The sequence below is a fragment of the Gopherus flavomarginatus genome, chromosome 13 (genome assembly GCF_025201925.1).
Source record: "Gopherus flavomarginatus isolate rGopFla2 chromosome 13, rGopFla2.mat.asm, whole genome shotgun sequence".
Taxonomy (NCBI): domain Eukaryota; kingdom Metazoa; phylum Chordata; order Testudines; family Testudinidae; genus Gopherus; species Gopherus flavomarginatus.
Window position 1 is genome coordinate 18,456,612 of NC_066629.1, and position 20,349 is coordinate 18,476,960.

Below are 20,349 nucleotides of genomic sequence, written 5' to 3' on the forward strand. Positions count from 1 at the left end.
GACACAACACAGCCCTATAGGATGGGATTTTCAAAGCCACATAGGAAATCTGGGCACTCAATTCCCATTAAAATTAAAAGTGCCTCCAAATCTCCCAGGCAGCTTTGAAAAAATCCATCTGTGCTGTACTGTACTGACTTTTTATGAATGTTGCCCTCTACTGCATGACCCATAGACAGTTTAAAGTGTTTATATATATATATATATATATATATACACACACACACACATGCACACTTCATCCCCACTAGAAGCACTTTGTTGGTACAAGCAGCAAAGAGTCCTGTGGCACCTTATAGACTAACAGACGTTTTGGAGCATGAGCTTTCGTGGGTAAATACCCACTTCGTCAGAAGCATACCATTGGTACAGTAACTCAACTAGCAAAGCACTCCTATTGTAGATATAGACCTTATCAATACGGATATTTTTAATGCCATAGTAGATCAGATTGTATAGCTAGGTTTTCTACCATTTCTGCCCTCGTAAAAGTTTACAAACGATGTTACTTATGGGAATGGATCAGTGGAATCAATAAATACACTGCTGTGGTTTGTATTGAGCTAATGAAAGCATTCAGCAGCTCTGAGGCATGAGCTCCGCTTCCAAACACTTTTAGCTGATTGACTTCAGCGAATGGTGCCAGGACTGTAGGTAGGGGCAATAACTGCAGGATGTGACACTAAATTCACCATCCTTATTGCTACCGCAGCTGGCCCACTGATTATTCATGTCAGGTTCAATCCAAAGGGCCCAGGGAAGATGAATGATAAAATAATATAAATTCTTTGGCCTTCTTTACCACTGGCCAGCCAAGCCTCTCAAAGATCTTCATTAACCTTTGTAACAGACACCCCAGGAGGCAGGATAACTATTGCATGGAACTGTTGAGTGTGCACCACTGCTCTCTACTGAATGGAATTAGAACTGATGACACATGTATCAAAGGCCCTATATGGCTACTGGGTAAAAAGGATTCCCTCTCGCTCAGGTAGCAGGAAGCTGTACTTCTGGAGGAAATGCATCTGAGTTCTAGCCTTGTTGTTGCTGTGAAGTTCTGAGTGGCCAAAGAGCACGACAGAGTGACAGCGTGATCACAGGTCTGTTCAAGGGTTAACCTTATGAAGAAAATTAAGCAGTGAACAAGTGAATTGGTGGCAGAGCCAGAAGTAGAACCCCAGGAGTCCTGACTCCCAGGGCTTTGCATTGAGAGCACATAGCCTCTCACTTCTCTGGGTGATATCCACTTTATTGCATACGTCTACTGGCCTCTCCTTGCCCTTGGTTGAAAGATTCATCCCCACTTTTGAAAAAGCTCTCAGTGGCTCTTGGAGGGTGGGGAAAGGGTTAAAACCAGGTAATTCATTCTGTACCCAGTCCACATGTCTGTGCCTGGAGCCTCACCTTTGCTAAAAAGATTGTCCGTTTTGCTTCCCACAGCCCTGTGGCTTCAGCGAGAGGCTAACTGTGAGGAGCATCTGGGAATTTGGCAGGCTCCCTTCCTGAGATACGAGGGTCATGTTGAACATGTGCTCTCTGCAGTTGGTACAAGACTTAATGCTCTTTGTCATTCTGAGTGCTGCCTAAGTGCCCGTAATAAGAAACAGGTTGCCCAACAATCCCTCCTTCCTGTTATTGATTATAGGAAAGTAACACACTGTACAGCAGCAGCTGCCTTTCCCTGGCTGGATAGCACATCTAATAAAGATTTGCAGGTTTCTTCTCTCATGCGGCTATTATGCTACACACCAGGAGGACGTCTGCACACAGGCTCAGTTGGCCAAGACCTTCCACACATAGGGATTTCCATTCCTATTTCAAATGAACGTGCACAAGGGAATAGGGGCATACTCTAGGAACTTCTCAAACCACTAGTCCATCTAACACAGTACCCTGTCTCTGACCATGGCTGGCACCTGATACTCCAGAGGAAGGTTCAAGAAAGCCCGTGTTAGAACATTTCTTAATAATATACTCATGTGGCAAGCTTATGCATCTTTATTTTAGCTAGTGTAAACACAACTGATATCCATAGTATTCTCAACAAGCTGCACACGGGAGTAACTGAGTGCAGTTCTATGGTCTGTGTTGTACTGAAGATGACAGAGAAAATGAACTGGTAGTTTCTTCTTGCCTTAAAACCTATTAATCTAGATATACACTGACCTAATGCTTTATCTGAACCCCATTAAAACTGGTTGCTTCAGTAATATCTCGTGCAAATGAGTTCGATGGGCTAATTATGTGGGGGAGGAAGCAGAGGAGAATAGCCTTGAATGTAATGGCTCTTTTAGTATCATCAGGTTCTCCACTTGTATCATGACAGAGGGTGAACTTTCCTTCCCTATACTTATCAGCATTCATTATATTATAGTAGCAACTGAAATCAGGGCCTCATTGTGTGAGGTCCTGTGCATGCACAGAGTAACAGACAGTCCCTGCCCCAAACTGCATACAAAGAATAGGATAAATTAACTATTATCCACTTTTATTGATGGGGAACAGAATGGGAATGAAATTTTCCCATCCTCACACAAATTGCCTGGGATAGAAGCAGGGGTTGAACCTAGACCTGAATTCTAGGCTCTTAAGCACCAGATTTTCTCCAACCACTCATTCTTTCACATTCCCTTTCCTGCCTCCTTCTAGTCATTCTTGTGGGGCCCAGAAACACCCCGGGGCTCAGACATTTTTGCTCAAAATTTTCCAAAATCCTCCACCCAGATCATGCCTGGAAAATTGCTACCTGGAAGGTAAGAGCTCTGAGCAAGTGAAACCAGGGGAGTGTGAATAGAAATGCTTGGGCAACTTTATGCTCTATGATTGTCACCATTTTTAAATGAGCTGCTGCTCCAATTTTTATTAACAAATGGTTTTCATAATAAACATGATTTCTCTCAGGAACCTTACCAGGGCTTAGCATGTGCCAAGATGAATTGGAATAAGTGTGGCTCTCCCAAGGGAAAGCTTCTATAGATACACACACATGCGGATATACGTATGTATCTATTAAAAAACACTACCACTTTCTGTGTTTGTCTGGCAAATGAAGACGGCTCCGAGACACGGCTCATTTTGCCAAGCTGTCACTCACTGTTTTGTTCATTATCAGGAAATGAACTCCATTCCCGAGCATCCAGGGGACAGAGAGTAATTGGGTTCTCTGAAGCCTTTTCACTTAATTTACTGAAGTCCTATTTATTTCTTACAGAATTAGGTTTTAGCGGCTGATGGACAGGACATCAGGGAAAAAAATGAAGGCAAATGGATAGGATAATAAACTCGGATGGAGAAAAATGATCTCTCTCCCTCTCTCTACATATCCATCCTCTTTTCTTTGCTTCACTCTATCTCATTTCCTTCTTCCACCCACTTCCCTCTTTCTTTGCAGAGTCAACCACGTCTTTGATATAAAGATGGATCCCTGTGTACAAGTACCTGATTTATAACATGAGTCGGTGGGATTCATGAGAAGTAATATTGTTATCCAGGTTGCATTACAAGATGAAAAGAGTCAAAATTCAGCACTTCATACAGTAATAGGTACTGGAGAAAATCCTAAGACATCAGACAGGTTACATCAATGAACAGAGACAAGATAGATCAATAAATACATAGACAAAGAAAGAGAATACTTCAAGAGGAAGAGAGGGTAGATAGATAGATAGATAGATAGATAGATAGATAGATAGATAGATAGATAGATAGATAGATAGATAGATAGATAGATAGATAGAAGACTGAACAAAAGAAAAAGCTCTGGACTTTCTGGGTACTGGATTTGGTCTTTATGTGATTATTGCTGATTAAACCCTCCCTCTAGATCTCCTTCCAATGAATGCCCTATGCTATGCATGCTACATGATGCTTGGTGGTGAAGCATGATCCCAGAGCAGCAGGGAAAAGACAGAGAAACAGAGTACCTACTCATGACCCTACGGCCCTACTTGTTATATGATATTAAATGCTAAAAGGAGGGGGTCACAGTTCTAATAATACTTCATTCCACTGGTTAAATATTGACACATATCCAGGAACTGCTGGTTGTCATTGTGCTGAGCACCACAGCTACTGGGAAATTCATGGCAACAGCCAGGATAGACGTCATCTCCTCCTTTTCCAAAAAAATGCAGGCACCTACCAGATATGCTAAAGTAGAATCACCAGACACCTGGATCACTGCATTCCCCTTACAGAACTCTGCAAAGCCAGCCAATGAAGCTGGGCTGCCTGACCGATTCCAGTTTCAGCACCATCTCAGCAGAGTCTCTTCCTAGACCAACTGGATCCCACTAGGACCTTGTTCTGGGCATGCAGAGCAGGTGTGAACACAGGGTGCGCTCTATTTTCAAAAGCCACATCTGAACCCCACCTTGCTGTTAATAATTATTTGTACTGCAGCAGTGTGTAGAGGGTCTGGTCATAGATCAGGATCCCACTGTGCTAGAAGGGTGGATGTGTGTCTGCTTATATAAAAACAATACACGAGGAGTGGGGTGGGGAGATACAAAGGACTTCACCCTAGACACCTCTGTAAACCAATGGCCGGGGCTGGTGCGGTGGTGCTTCATACAGGGAATGGGTCACGGAAAATAGAGGGGGCCCTATTTTATCCGGGAAGGGGAGAAGGGGGAGCTATAGCTGAGAGGAGGAGAAAGAGCTGAAGATGAATGTAGTGGTTAGAAAAAGAACTGGTGTCAGGACTCCAAGTTCTGTTCCCAATTCTGGGAGAGAGTGTGTTCTAGTGGTGCTCCAGAACTCCAACAGGTTATTATTAGAGGACAAAAGACTTAATCCCCCACCAAACTGTCCACCCATCTCCAGCAGAGAGAAGCGAAAGTCACAGGTTGGCTAAATAAACCTCATTATCTCTGCCGTGGCAAACGGGGACCGGCTCTCCTGAGCTGAGCACAAGCCGCTTGCCTCTTCGGTTGCATGCCAGTCAGGACTTACTAGCTGGGAGTTCGTGCTCTTGAATCATCTCCCTGCAGCAATGTTCCCCAGCTGGGCAAGAAACACACCAGCATGAAAGGGAGTCTCTGGGTAGAGACTGAAGAAGCCAATGGGCTTCTTAAAGAATCTTAGGGAGGATTTTACATATTGAATGAGGGAGGGAGGGTGAGTCAGCAGGGCCAGAGAGCACAAAGTGAAACAGGGTGTTTAATAAAACACAATCAGAATTAGATGGTGAGAAACAGGGTAGTCCCTACACATAGCAGCAGCAGGAACAGGCCGTTCCCATCTAGACCTAGCTAAAGGAATCGTAGCTTCTATGTTTGGTGCTGGCAGGGGAGTTACATGGCATCTAGCACAATGCTTGGAGAAATAGGACCCCTGGACTCCCAGAAAGGAGTGTAGGGCCTGGTGGTTAAGTGCAAGGACCTAAGCTATCCAGAATACCCTACATGTATAACTCGGTAACGTGAAGCAGCTGCTTTCAGTCTTTGAGAGATTTAAATGGCATCCGGGAACTGAGCAACCACGCTTCCTGAAAGCCAAGGTCCATGAAACCCACACAGTACCAATGCCATGGCTCTGTCTGAAGAAAGGCCATGTCACAGCATGGGGACGGGAACTGGAGGAAGTGCACACATGGCTTTGACTCGGCCTGTGGCCTCATAAATTATGCAGCTGTCTTCATCAGTTATTCAGCATAATTTATTTTGAACATTTCGATCAGCAATTTGTGGGTGTAAATTTAAAAAAAAAATCTGAAAACCCACAAGCAAGAAAAGAAGGCAGAGGAGAGGGGAAATGCTCGACTGGACAGACAGTCATTAATCAGAAATGGGCTGTGAGATGACAGGAAGAAAAGGAGCAGCTGGGAGCCACTTCAAAGAATAATAAGAGCTCCCGTTCCCCTGGGTCCTTATGGGTGGAAGTTTGGGGGAATCGGATAAAGAAATCTACGCCTACGCAGAGCATCTCCGCACTAGACATGGATTTAGTTCCTCTCTCTCAGCCACAGATCCTCAAGCACTTGAGATGCAAGAGCTGAGCAAACAGCCTCTTGGGCTGGGATTTTAAATGAATTTGCTACCCTCCCATTCACGTCCCCTTCTGGGCTTACAGTCTACAATGGTAGGAACAATCCCTGCCCATGCTCGGGAAGTCCATTTCAGAGCCATGTGTGAGAGTGCTTGGGAACACCACATTTTACACTGGCAAACGGTAGCACTTTGCACTGGGAAGGCTTGTACACTTATCCAGTCAGGTGGCAGAAATAATGCCATGTGACTTGTATGGCCAATCCAAATTAGCCAACACATCTTGCAGAGTGAATTAAGAACCGTTCGCAGTTAACTCTAACTGTTAAAAAGTTCACAATATGCATATATCTTCCTCGAGTCATTTCCAATAAGGAATACTTTTAAGGAAACAGCAACCTGGCTATGGACATTCCCCAACCTGAATTTATTATTATATTAATAAATTGCTCAGCATGAATTATTTGCTCAAATCTAATACACACAGAGTCAGCCACGGTGTTAGAGGAAACCCACCAGCCCACAGAGAGCAGCACAAGAGTGAAAGGATGAAGGGGAGAAAATGTTGTCCAAGAAGAACAGGGCAAATCTTCTGCCATTATGAAAAATGTCACAGAGTCTGTCTAACCCAGGGTAGACATGCCCTTGCTTTGCAAGGTCTCGTCTGAAAGACTCACCCCACAGCACTCAATTATCCGCCTCAGAAAGGGTAAAGGAGCAAGCCAGTTCTGATAGGATTTCAGTCTGTAACTACTAAGCCCCCAACTCAGCATGTGGGAGATGTACAGAGAGCAGCTTTGAAATGAGACAAGCTCAGCGGGGCTCCTGCCAGTTTGGCCTGGAGAAACTTGCATCCCTCCCTGCCTAGAGACTGGACACAGGCACAGGTTTGGTTCCCAGCTGCGTGCAGCACTGGGCACTGGGACACTCAACAAAACCATGCTAAGGAGGAGGAAGCTGCTGACGCAGATCCCAAAGGCCAGAAAGTCAGGGGTGGAGGGGGGTGATGACAGAGGCTCTCAAAGGAGGAGGGAGTAGCTGGAAGGTCATGGGCTTACAGTACACAGGCACATAATGATAAGTTCCCTGACCTTATGCCCAGCTTCCCGAACCATCTTGCATGCCTGACACTCCTATGCATTCGCAATGTGGAGTCCTAACTAGCAAATCCCCCTAGAACAAAGCCTCCTTTCTGCTTGGGGTTTAGCCTCCCTGAAATTAGGGCAAGCCAGGCATTTGTCCCCTGCACTGATTGACATTGGTCATCCACATGCCAGTTAGACCCTTGCTAGCGTCTGCTCATCCGGCAGCAGATGCAATGCTCTGTCACTGTGGAAAGAGCCGGGGGCAGGCTGAGGGGTGGAATGACCAGAAATGGGGCCTGCATTCTAAACCCAGGAGGGCTCCCCCGCTTCACACAGCCAATACCCAGCTCAGTGTGGCAGTGCGTCTCACGAGCAGTACAAACGGGCCTCCATTCCCCATGGGTATCTGCCCAGGGTACAATGCCATGCCATGCCCCGCACCCAAAAGTGACAATGTCACAAACAAGGCGATGGCATTACTGCACAGCACGAAGAGGTGAGACAATACCCCTCGCGTGCCTGAATCTTCCTTGCATGCAGCCCATGTCAGGTCTGTGAAACGTAAGCATTTGCTCACCCTCCTTCCAACTCTGTGGCAAAGTGATACTCCCCTGGAGGAGTTTCTGGTGCATCCTCCAAAGGAGACAGTCTCTGTGTTCGTGGATTCCAAACCTCCACCCTTGAATAACTAGGGTAACACTTGGCAGCTCTGTGGAAGCTTTCCTCTTTGCTTCTCAAAGTGCTGGGCAAGCTTTAATTCCTACTCACAGACCTGTTGGGTGGAAGGGGCATTGTCTTATTATGGCATGCGGGGAGGTGGGGAGGTGTTAGAGGAGTATGGGAATCGCAGATGTATGTGGTGCCGTGGGAATGTTTATAGAGGAAACATAACTGCAATTCTCTGGCAGAATCAATATGAGTTTTGTTTTGTATCCTTCAAACCTGCAGGGGACCATTGGATCCAGTTATGAAGAGCACGTTTTGTTTGCAGAAGAAAAAAAGATGTTTCTATTGTCAGCTTATTAAGAAACCTGAGGCTCTCGCTAAAAAAACAAAAAACACACACACACATTCTCTCTCATCCCCACAGCATCAAGGAACTCACATAAAAGTGGAATATTAGCATGATAACCTTTGTCATGCCTGGTCATTCAGATTGATTGGTGGGGCTGACATCTAGCCAAACAGCCCTGAGACGGCTATTAAAGTCCTAATGGAAAGTCAGGCCAGCTTAGTCTGGGAAAGCCATCAACATTATCAAGCTGGAGACAATTTAGTCAATCTACAATACTCAGCTCTAGCTTTCCAGGCCAGTAGCTTTGGAATGGGAGCAAGTGGGAAGGAGAAGATTGGAATAAGTGTGTGGGATCCTTGTCCAAACAAGAGAACATTGAAATGGGGAGTGTAAGGTCCAATTTTTGATAACTTTACAGCTGCTGCTTGATCTGGGCTGGAACCAGCAACTTCAGTAAATGAGAGGTATCATGGGGACATCAGTCCAAGCAACAAGGTTGCCCAGTTCCCAGGTCTTGGCTCCTTAAGCTCTGTCTGTCATAGATGCAATTTAGTTGGGCTCCACAGAAACTGAATAGCAGCAGGAGGAGGGGAGGAATATTAGGTAGTTTGCAGGCACGGTGCAATGTGTGCACTTCGCTGAGAGGTCACCACGGACAGGATTGGCTGGAGACAATGATGTCCTGGAGCGACTCATTACACCAGCTGCCCGGGAAGGGCTTCTGTGCTCTTGGTCAGCCATTTTTCAAGCTGTCACCACTGATTCCATAACAAGTTAGCAAAGTCCCCTTTTCTCTGGATAATCCCAGAGGTGAAGGTGATTCGCTGGACATAAGCATTACAGATATAAACGGGGGGACACAACACGCTGAGCCCAGTTACCACTAGCCCACAAGATGAAAAGAGGTTTACTCGATTTTTCCATTATTACTTTGCATATCCATGTCAGAGACCCATCGAAGTTCTGTTTCCAACCAAATATGCTTTTCTCCCTTAGCTCACACCACTTCTCTTGCAATGGAGCTTTCTTCTTCCCAGCTTTTGGGAACCTCTACATAAACTAAGCTGACTTTCAAAACTTCAATGGGCCCAGATGGTTCCATAAAACATAAATACAGTCATAAAAATACTGGTAATTAACATTTGATTTATACTGTCCAGGGAGGATTCAACTGAATTACACTTAATCCAGCGAACTTTCCATCCTGACTCTGCAAATGTGCCTGTAAACCTTCCTTGTTCCATTCATCTACCTCAAGAAATCTCTTTGGGGGTCTCTCCTGACCCATCGTCCCTGTGATCCTCCAGCCCATTTTAAAGGGTAGAGTTGCACTGAAGGTGCTAATGACAAAATGAAATTAATCAACTTGATGTCTGGTTCCTCCTCAAAAAAGTGAAGGGGCAGCGGAAGAGTTGTAATAAAGTTTTTGCAAATGTCAATTTAGCAAATTATTTTCTTCTCTGGGGTAAACAGTTTTGGCCAACCACAAAAAGAAAACTCAAAAAAATGGGTTCACCACATTTGCAGAGCAGCATGAAACTTGAAAATATTTAAAGCCAGAAGGGAGCTCCATTGTCATCTACTCTGACCTTCTGCATAACCCAGGCCATAGAATTTCACCTGGTAATTCTTGCAGTGGAAAGAAATATTCATCTCTGTCTATGTAAACACTATTGAGCCAATAGCTTGATGCTCTTTCTTTTGGATTCAGACAGACATTTCCTTTGGCTTTGGTTCATAGCACTGCACACTCTCACTTTCTCTGCATTGATGGAATTACTCCCAGGGGAATTCTGCGCCACTGCACATGCACAGAATTTATGCCCCTTGTAGATTTCTTTGCTTCCCCACAGAAAAATGACTTTCTGACAGCGAAGCAAAGGGAAGCCACAAGAGCGGTCATACAACCCTCTCCAGTAGTATGTTTTGAGTGCCCAGTGCAGCCTGAAGAGAGGTAAATCACTGTGGGTCAAAGGCGGGACTGGAGAAGACCTGGCTGGTGGCTCCTATGCTGCGCCGGGCTCAGCTGCTTGTGCTGGCTGGGTTGGAGAGGAAAGGATTTCCTCTTGCCCTGCACAGCATCCGGGACTATGTCAGATGCAACCCCAGATTTCTCTCCCGGCTGTAGGAAGCGCTGCAACCTCTCCCCATCCCTTCCCCCACCCCTGCTTCCTGCACCCATTGCTTTTCAGCTGCAGGGGGAGGGAACACTGTATAGGGAGCTGCTCCTTCATCCACCCAACCCCCTTGCATCCAGACCTCCTCATGTCCAGACCTTCCTTCCAAGCCTCATGCCCCCTGCACTCAGACCCCTTTGATGAGCCCCACTGCCTTGCACCTGGACCACCCCGACAAGCCACCTGCATCCCAATCCCCACCCTACCGAACCTCAACCAGCTGCACATGGTTCCCCATCCCACAGAGTCCCCCACACCCAGACCCCCCTGTTGATCCCCAACCACCTTCACCTGGACCCCCAGAATAAGCCCCTGTTCATACCGATCCCTCCACATCCAGATCCCCCACTGAGCTGCCCACTTCCAGATTGCCCCACACAGAGCCCTCTCAGCCCACATCTGGATCCCCAACACTAAGAGTCTGCCTGTGCACCTGGCAGGGAGAGGCAGGCCTAGTCCTTGCACTGTGACAGGGTTGGATGCAGCTTCACTTCTAAGTCCGGGTCCCTGATGAGAGCTGAACAGTGATCTCCCAACACTGTGCAGCCGGTGGCCTGTGCTCCCCAATGCCATGCTGGTGTCTCCACATTTATTTCACAAATAAAATTTGCAAAATTTTGCAGAATTTTAAAATATTGTACGCAGAATTTTTAACTTTGTGGTGCAGAATTTTTAATTTTGGGGCACAGAATGCCTCAGGAGTTACAGAATCCAAAAATGAAGGCAAAATTCAGCCAAAACAACAAAGCTCCACCTAGATTCACATATAAACCTTGAGGAAACCCATATACGTTGCACGATTTTGACACTAAACCACAAATCAACCCCTTTTTATTCTACACTGGGCTCAAGTTTGCTTGAAACGGGAGCTAGTTTCTGGAGATATGCCCTACCCCGAATTCTTTGAACTTGAGAAGAATCTGGATCCCAACAGTGTGGGCGGCATTTCCCATGCTCATTAAAAACGGTTTATGGAACCTTTGGTTCAAAGCAAACCTGAAGCCAAATGAAGCTGATCATCAGGTTTTAATGTGACCATTGCACATAGCTCTAACAAATGCCTATAAAACAGTGGTTCCCAAGCTTATTTGATCGTGCTCCCCCTTCTTTGTGTCTGTAGTAGTTTATGTTCCCCCTCCTGCCACCCAAGTACCTATACTGATTTAAAAAAATGCAACTTTCACTAAATATTAAATCAGTAAGGCATTGATTCAAACAGAAAACAATCCACCGTAGTAAGAGCAAACGTAAAACTACAATTGTGGTTGATGCTTACAATTAAGTGTGCACATTGCATCGTAGTAAATAGATTTGTATAATGCTATGCAAGCTTAACAGAAATCCATCAAAAGGCATAGCACCATTAAACACACAGTGCCATCTGAGGACTTGATATGTCTGGAGGAATCAGCTTTGCTAAGGAGATAAGAACATAAGAAAGGCCATCCTGGCTCAGATCAAAGGTCCGACTAGCCCAGTATCCTATCTTTTGACAGTGGCCAATGCCAGGTGCCCCAGAGGCAATGATCCATTTCAGATCACTCATTCCCAGCTTCTGGCAAACAGAGGCTAGGGACACCATCCCTTTCCATCCTGGCTAATAGCCATTGATGGACCTAGTCTATCGAGTTTGAATTTATCTAGGTCTTTTTTTAACCCTGTTATAGTCTTGGCCTTCTCAACATCCTCTGACAACAAGTTCACAGACTGACTGTGCGTTGTGTAAGTTATTCATTGCTAGTTATTCATTGCTGCAGGTAAAATGTGTGCAGTAAGTTATTTTTCCCCTAAAGCTTCTCTCATGCACCCAGAATATGTTCCGTGGCCCCTCACGAAGGGACTCCCTCCAGTTTGAGAACCTCTGTTGCAAAACAATGACCAGTTGTTCATGTATTCTCCAAATGACTCTATGATCAGGGTGGAGTGAGAGAAACTATGACCAGTGTGACGATACAGTTCTGGCGGGACCCAACTGAGAGTGCCAGTTCAGGACCAATTGCTTCAATAGGGTAGTTACAGCCCTAGGCTGGGGTTTTTCCACCTCTAAGGCAAACCAAACCAGCCAGACAAAAATGACTTTGGTTTCACCCCACTGGCTAACCACAAGTCACACAAGCAATTTCCTTAGACACTCCAGTCTCCCAGTATCACCACCAGTGCCACTCGTCCTGGGGATGAATGGTTATGAAAACCAACACCCCAATAAAAGAAAAAGATTCTCTCGATCCCAAAGGACCAAGTCCCAGACCCAGGTCAATATACACATCAGAGCTTACCCACAAATCACGCTGTTGCCAATCATCTAGAATCTAAAATCTAAAGGTTTATTCATAAAGGGAAAAAGGTAGAGATGAGAGCTAGAATTGGTTAAATGGAATCGGTTACATACAGTAATGGCAAAGTTCTTAGTTTAGGCTTGTAGCAGTGATGAAGTAAACTGCAGGTTCAAATCAAGTCTCTGGAGAACATCCCCTGCTCGGATGGGTCATCAGTCCCTTGTGTAGAGCTTCAGTTTGTAGCAAAATCCCTCCAGACATAGGAAGCAGGATTGAAGACAAGATGGAGATGAGGCATTTGCCTTATATAGGCTCTTCCAGGTGTAAGAATCTCTTTGTTCTTACTGTGGAAAATTACAGCAAAATGGAGTCTGGAGTCACATGGGCAAGTCCCTGCACACCCTGCTGAGTTACAAGGTGTATCTGCCTCCTGTCAATGGGTCAATTGTGTAGCTGATGGTCCTTAATGGGCCATCAAGCAGGCGAGGCAGAGCTAACACCAACTTGTCTGGGGTGTCACCCAGAAGCAGAGCACAAATACAAAATACAGACAGTACAGAGCCAATACTTATAACTTCAACTACAAAATGATACATACTATAGACAGTATAATCATAACCAGCAACCCATAACCTGGTCTTAGATACCTTATATGACCCCCTTTACATAAGATTTGGTGCCACTACAGGACCTTGGTTGCAAACCATGTTCTATTATAGTCCCAGTTTATATCAATAAAGTCACAAACAGTGTATAAAGTTGCCAAAAATTGTGTGACATTTCCTCCTGCAAAGATTGTGATAGATTTGCAAGGTCAACACATGGGCTTTTGTTCCTTCTTTGTTTTAGCTGGAGAATCCTATTCAACCATTACGACAAAGCAGAGCCCTCTGTAGGTCTGTGACCTAAGATGGATGCTGACAAAGAGCTTTCCGGGAGTGACACCCATCAACTCGACCTCTTTTGAGCTTTTTAATGCTGCCATGTTGTTGACACTGTTGCTTCTAGGTTCTTGAGTCTGATAGAAATGGCTTTGAACTATTATGTCCTCGTGTGGCAAACAAATTACCCAAACAAGAAGAGCAGTGGTACTGAGTCGAAAGCCAAGGTGCGAGAGGTGGCAAAGACAACCCCATAGGCTTGGTGGAAGATAATCATAGCCTGGTCCAAAATCTATTGAAGTCAATGGGAGTCATTGCATTGGCTTCAGTGTAGCAATATGCAATACCTATTAGGCTCACTGCATGCTGCTGATGTGTCTTGACTAGAGCTAGTTGGGAATTTTACAACAGAAACATTTTTTTCCATCAAAAATGCTGATTTGTCAAAACTGGGAATGGGAATGAATCGATTTTTAAAAAAATCCAGACCCAAAAAAAGCTGAACAAAAGTTTCTAAATTGTTGACATTTTCAAAATGAAGTTTGGGTTTCTCGTCTCAAAACAGCTTTGAGTTCTGAAATTTAGCTGGAAAAAGGTTTAAAAATAGAGAAAAAAGAGCAAATCTTTTTTTTTTTTTCAGTTTATGGGGAAAAAAAATCTGATATTTGAAATTTCATCCTGATTCAGGACAAGAAATTTTTTTGAAATCTCAAAACTTCTTGCCTGATGGGAAAACCGATTCCTGCCCAGCCCAAGTCCTGACCAGGAATTCTTAGGATGGGTCCTGCTTCCCCCTCTTGGGGAGACTGAGGAGGATTGATGGCAGGAAGCTGGGTCCTGCAGAATGCCCCAGAATGAGGCCAAGTCTGCAGGATAAATAATGATGTCACTAAGGATACGGAGCCGATTTAAATATGTTGCTTTAAAATATGCCAGGTCCTGCCTCAGCATTGCGCTGGAGCAGGCAGCACCCAGGCAGCCAGAGGGGAATTATATTGAAGTGAAAGCTCTGGTTTCTGAAACAGCCTGGGTACTCCAAATGATGTCATATTTCGAGGGCTGATGTTAAAGACTGATATTTCTTAACAACCAGCCCCCTCAGCCTCCTCTCTGAGAAAAATGCCAGGCCTCTCCAGGCTGCCTGTCTATATGGGGATGCTCAAGAAGGTTAATCCAAATTAATTATTAAAATGGATTAATTAAGATGTGTTAAGCTCCTGTGTGGACACTCTTCTTCAGAATTGAAGTGACCTTCATTTGGTTTACTTAATTTGTGTAAATTAAGACCAGCTGAAGTAAGGTCCTTTTATAGTCTGAATGAGAGCGTCCAGACAGAGTTTTAATGTGGTTTAACAATATCCTCTACATTCACTCCTTTCATTAATTCACATTAATTTTCCCTCAAACTCCTACAAACTTTGATATCCACAGGAGTAGCAGGAATGGGCCCAAACTTTGGGGGTGGGGGGTTCAGTTCCTGATGCAAAGTGTGCAGCTGGCTCCTGGCCCTATTCCTTTGGGGGAAATTCATATCCAGACTCCAGGGTTTGGGCATCTCTGCTTCTTTGGAGACTCCTCAGTGGAAGCAGCAGTCACAGTCACAATCTTAGGAAGGGGAGTGATAGTCTATCTGATACTGCTCCCCTGCACTGAAATATAAGTCCCCATTTTAACATTTGCAGGGTACCCCACACAACCGTATGCCAATCATGAAAGGCATGGAAGCAATATCATGGCCATTAAAATTGCTTGGATGAGTCAGATCACATTCTCCACTCAGGGTAGCAACACAGTTAGAAACTTGCATCTGTTTCAACTGTGAAAAAGGCCCCATTGGGGGTTAGCCAATATGTGATTTGTAACCTCATAAATCGGTAGAGAGACCTTTTCTCTATCCAGTTATTGCCCAGAGAAATATCCTGTTCAAATACATTGCTTGAGTCTCCTAGAGTCCCCAAAAATACATCATCTATCACTAAAATCAGTTTCTAACATAGGGGGTGAGCCTCAGAATCACAGGCCTTGGAAGCCTTACTTCATTATCTGGTAAACTGGTTAAAAGCCCAAGATGAACACGAAATGGACACCAGTGTGGCTTTTGTAAAAATAAGCCAGGCCTCTCCAATCTATCAGAATTCTTTGAGGAAGTCAACAAAATAGTGAAGAAAGGCAAATAGGCAGCATTTGGACTTTCTGTGTGTCTTCGATAAAGTTCCTCAGTGTAATAATAATTATTAACATTACAGTAGCACAGAGAGGCTGCCAACTGAGATCAAAGCTCCATTATTCTACCTATGGGACAAACATAGTGAGGCACCATCTCGGATCTGGAGACAAGACAGGCGAGGGCTTAGAAAGGAGAAGTAACTTGCCCAGGGCTTCAAAGCCAGTAACAGAACTCAGCTCTCCTGAGTGCCAGTTCTGAGGTTTAATCTACTAGACTAACTTCCTCTAAGGAAAGCAGGTAGTCATGGGGTAGCAATCATAGGTTAGAAATGGACTGAGAGACAAAGAGCAGACAATAATGACCTTTTAAAAAACAAAAAAAACCCCAACAACATAAATTGATAGCTGGGTGACCCAAAGATCTGTGCTAGGGTTGGTGTTATTAATGATGCGGAAACAATTGTGTCAATATTGAAGCATTAATATTTGCAGCTGACCCAATGCGACTTATATTAGTTAAGACATAAAAAGATGAGGAGGAATTCAGAACAATATCAAGCAGGTGGCAGGTTGGGCACCACAACGGCAGATGAAATCGAGCGCTGACAGGTACAAGGTAATGCACATTGAAAGAAACAATTTCAACTAGTCACACACATTGATGAGTTCAGACTTAATTGCAACCACTCAAGAAAAAACAGCCAAGCGTCATTGTGGACAGCTCAATGAAAACATCTATTGAGTGCACAATGGTGAGGAAGCTGCATTTAGAGAGGACTGAGAACAACAAACTGAAAATATTATGACGCCATTATATAAATCAGGGGTACGCCCTCGAATGGAATCCCGTGTTCTGCGGTGCTCAGAAATGGGCTAGGTACAGAGGAGGGCAAAAAATAATAATTAGAGACATGAAAAGACTTTCACAGTGAGATTAAAAAGATTAAGACTGAATAATTAAGAGAAGAAACAAATAAGAGATGAAATGATAGAAGTACAAAAAATAAAGCCTGGAAACCAGAGATTAGCTCTTTCCTTCTATGCAGGCTTCCCATAATACAAGGACAAGTGAATTTTCAATGGCATTGAAAGGTCACCAATCAAAAAATAAAAGTTCACCCCCTCATAATTCATAAACCACTCGTGAAATTCTTAGCCACGAGCTATTAGTGTGTCAGAGCTTAGTAGGTTTCAAGAAAAGATTAGACCTGCATAGGAATAACATGAACGTCTGCAGTTCAACTATCTGATGTAGGATAAAAATCTAGCAGCCACAAAGAACCTGATCCGAAGTCTACTGGAAGTAAGGGGAGTCTTTCCACTGACTTGAATGGGTTTTAGATCATCCTCTAAGCCCTCATGATCCATCCAGTTTCTTGGAGATAGGAACACGTTTCTCTTCGGTTGTTCTCTATGGAGGCTTTGCACATTCCAGGCTCTGAATCATCTGGCATTAACCACAGCCAAAGAGTGAACTAGAAGGACCACTGGCCTTATCTGGCAATCCCTATCTTCTTAGTAACAGGGTGATTATGATAATGATTTGGCATTTCTCTATCACATTCCATCCAAACATATCTCAAAGTGTTCTGTAAATTTAGTATCTGATTGTAAAGTGGGATTACTCAGTGTTGGCCTGAGTCTGCTCCCAGCAAAGCTGATTGTAAAACTCCCAGCTGGCTCCAGCGGGAGCAGAGTAAAATCAGTGTTGAGTAATTCGGAAAATCCCATCCTATATATACACAGCACAGGCACCTTGCCCGTCACTCTGGTGCAACCACCTCTGGGTGAAATACAGCAGCTGGTTAATGGTTTACAGAAAGACTATATAAAGGTTTAATGCAGGAAATGATGAACATATCTCAGGTCCAGTTGAAGTTACCAGGATAAAACTATGGAGACAGAACACAAATTGACAATGGAGTTCACACCCCGCCCCTGCACAAAGAACCATGAGATCTTTAGTGTAAGTAGTCAATACTTTTATGTCTCATCTGAAAGGCAGTACAGCAAGCTCTTAGCACCATATGGCATCAATGATTCAATACTGACTCAGAGCAAAGAATCACTAACTCCACTTCCTTCCAGCATCTGTGGTTTTATAGGAGGTCTCCCATCCAAGAAATTGACCAGGTCTGACTCTGCTTAGCTCTTGTGGGATCTTATGATTTCATACCTTAATGGATACATGGCTACATAATATCATCTGTTGCAGAATCAGATTAGTAGGCCCAGTTTCCTTGCTCATGCTGAATTACAGAGGGTGCAACCTGAAAGATTAATGCAGTTCCACAGAAGGAGACAACCCATGCTGTAGCACATGGGAGGGGAAAAAGCAGCAACCTTCACTTTCCTGATTCCTAAACCGATGACTATCTTCACTAAGAGAAGGGAAGGAGGAAGGGCACTGCAGTGTGTGTTTAGATGGGCCTGTGATTCATAGCCACAATCTGCCACCACTCATAACCAGGGGCAGTTGTGAAGGGCAATCTGAATGCATTTGGAAACAGATTTAATAATAAGGAGCTGTCTGCCTCAATGTGTCAAGCTATCTGCAAGTAGCGCAAAAGAATATCATAGAGCATGACATAATGCAAATAAATATAAGGTCATTTGCTTGGCTTTCCTCTGTTTTAAGGCATCACAACAGTTCTTTTCAAACACAGCTTTTACAGAAACATGATCAGCTGCCTAAAAGACGGCTTGAGATCAAGCATCTGATATTCAAAATTAATCCCACGAGGATTAGGCACAATACATTCCCTTCTCTTTCCTTAGTTGACAGGCTGGATATATCTCTGTTCCATTAACTCCACTTCAAACCCTTCTCTCCCACATACCACCAGCAGGCTTTCTTCACAGGCTCAATGAGTTCAGCTCTCCCTTTTAGGATCTAGCAATGGACATTTAGGGCCTGTTCCCCCATTACTTACTTGGACAAAGTTCCCTGAGAGGTTTCTGTAGGCAAAGTTCCTGCAGGATCTCAGACTGCTCAGATTTCTGACTTCTAAGAAAGAATAAGAGCCACACAGTTTGGATGAGAGATAGAGGCTGCTCAGAATACTCTCTCAGAAATTCAGACCATGCAGAAATTCATAAAGTTTTCAAATTTGGGGATGAATCTATAAAAATGCAGGAGAGAGGGCTGAAAAGTTGGTTTTTAAAATACATCTTCAATAATATTTCAGAAATATTAGGTCAACCAGATCTATTTATCAGGGTTCCTCTGGTAAACATTTGCGGGGGGGGGGGCACTAATTCTTGAGTGATCTTGCTTTTACTCAGAAAGCTGGTATTTTGGATCAAAAGCCTACAAATATTTCCATATGTTGTGTTTTTCTCTTTCAGTCCCACTCCGATCAATTTTCAGTGCCAATTTGAGACCTCCATTTCCTGGTTAGTGATGTTTCCTTTATCCATCACCACTCGGCCTCTGCAGCCTCCTAGCATAGAAGTTGAGCACTGTAGTTCATGGGAACTGTTCTAAAGGAGAGTGAACATTATGGGGAAGATTTTCATTTCTGCTCCAGCTGAAGTCATCAGAAGTTTTACCTCTGACTTCAGGGGGAGCAGAATTAGGTCTTTGCTGAGTGCTTTTGAAAACCTCTCCCTAAAATGCAGCTTGGGGAGAGTGAGGTGAATTCTACATACAGGTTCATGTAGGGCCAACAAAAATTGCCAGCCATGTTCCAACTGCAGAAACTCTCTGAGTGGAAAGGACATAGAAAGATCTTGTAGATTTAGCAGTTAGGAAAATCATCCTTTGAGCAAATCTGATCTAGAAGTCACTGAGGGGGAATGGAGCACCACAATGTTGATTTCTGCTGCCACTTTTCTTTCAACAGTTGCACTTCATGGTGCTTCATGTACAGGTGCCCCAAATGCAGTCACTAGGTAGGTCTGGATGTACTTGGCAAATCCTGATGTCCCATCATAGAAAACTGCTGCTAGAATACACACAAGTATAGTCAGACCCCAGGGAAGACATTAACTTATGGAGGGAAGTTACCGTTACAAAATAAAAATGTTACTTATGAAATGATACCCAAAAAAATCATTTGGAGAACTGGATTTAACATTTCAAAACATGTAAACATCTGGTAACAGCTATCACTGGGGACAGAGAGTAACCCATCCAGTGCTGACTGCTGCAGCTCTGTATGGCTAAGGGAAATGTTTATATCAACTCATGTGATGCTGAGAGGCAAAGCTGTCTGGAAATTGCAGAAGAGGGGACTGGAAATCAGGACTCAAATCCGATTCCAGGATCCGACACCAACTAGTTGTGAGCTTGTGTGAGCCCCGCTCTGACCATAGGGTGACCAGACGAGAGGAAGAAAATATCGGGACACATGGGGGGGGGAGGTTCGCCAGCAGAGGGGAAAAAAGAACCCATCAGAGTGCCATCGGTATAGCAAAAAAAAAAAAAAAAAGAAAAAAGAAAAGCAGAGTGCTGCGAAATATCAGGACAAACGCCTAAATATCGGGAAGGCTGGTCACCCTATCTGACCATGTCACAATCTTTTTGAGCTTCAGTTTCCCCATCTGTAAAATGAAGAGGAAAACACCCCCACCAACTTTTGAAAGCTTGAAATGAAAGCCATACTGTACGGGTGCACATTATGACACAACTGTAATCTAGAAAGTGAACTAAGTAGAGAAAAGCCAATGTTTACCTGTAACAATGATGTGTTACATCTCTTAATATCAAGGAATAGAGGATTTAAGAGATCTAAGTACAGGACCATCGAGTCCACTATTT

General features: G+C 44.1%; 1 protein-coding gene across 1 annotated transcript in view; it reads right to left on the reverse strand.

Annotated features, from left to right (window-relative positions):
- Window positions 1-20,349, reverse strand: part of OPCML (opioid binding protein/cell adhesion molecule like) — a 729,650-nt gene that overhangs the window by 516,534 nt on the left and 192,767 nt on the right. The gene's annotated exons all lie outside the window — the stretch shown is intronic.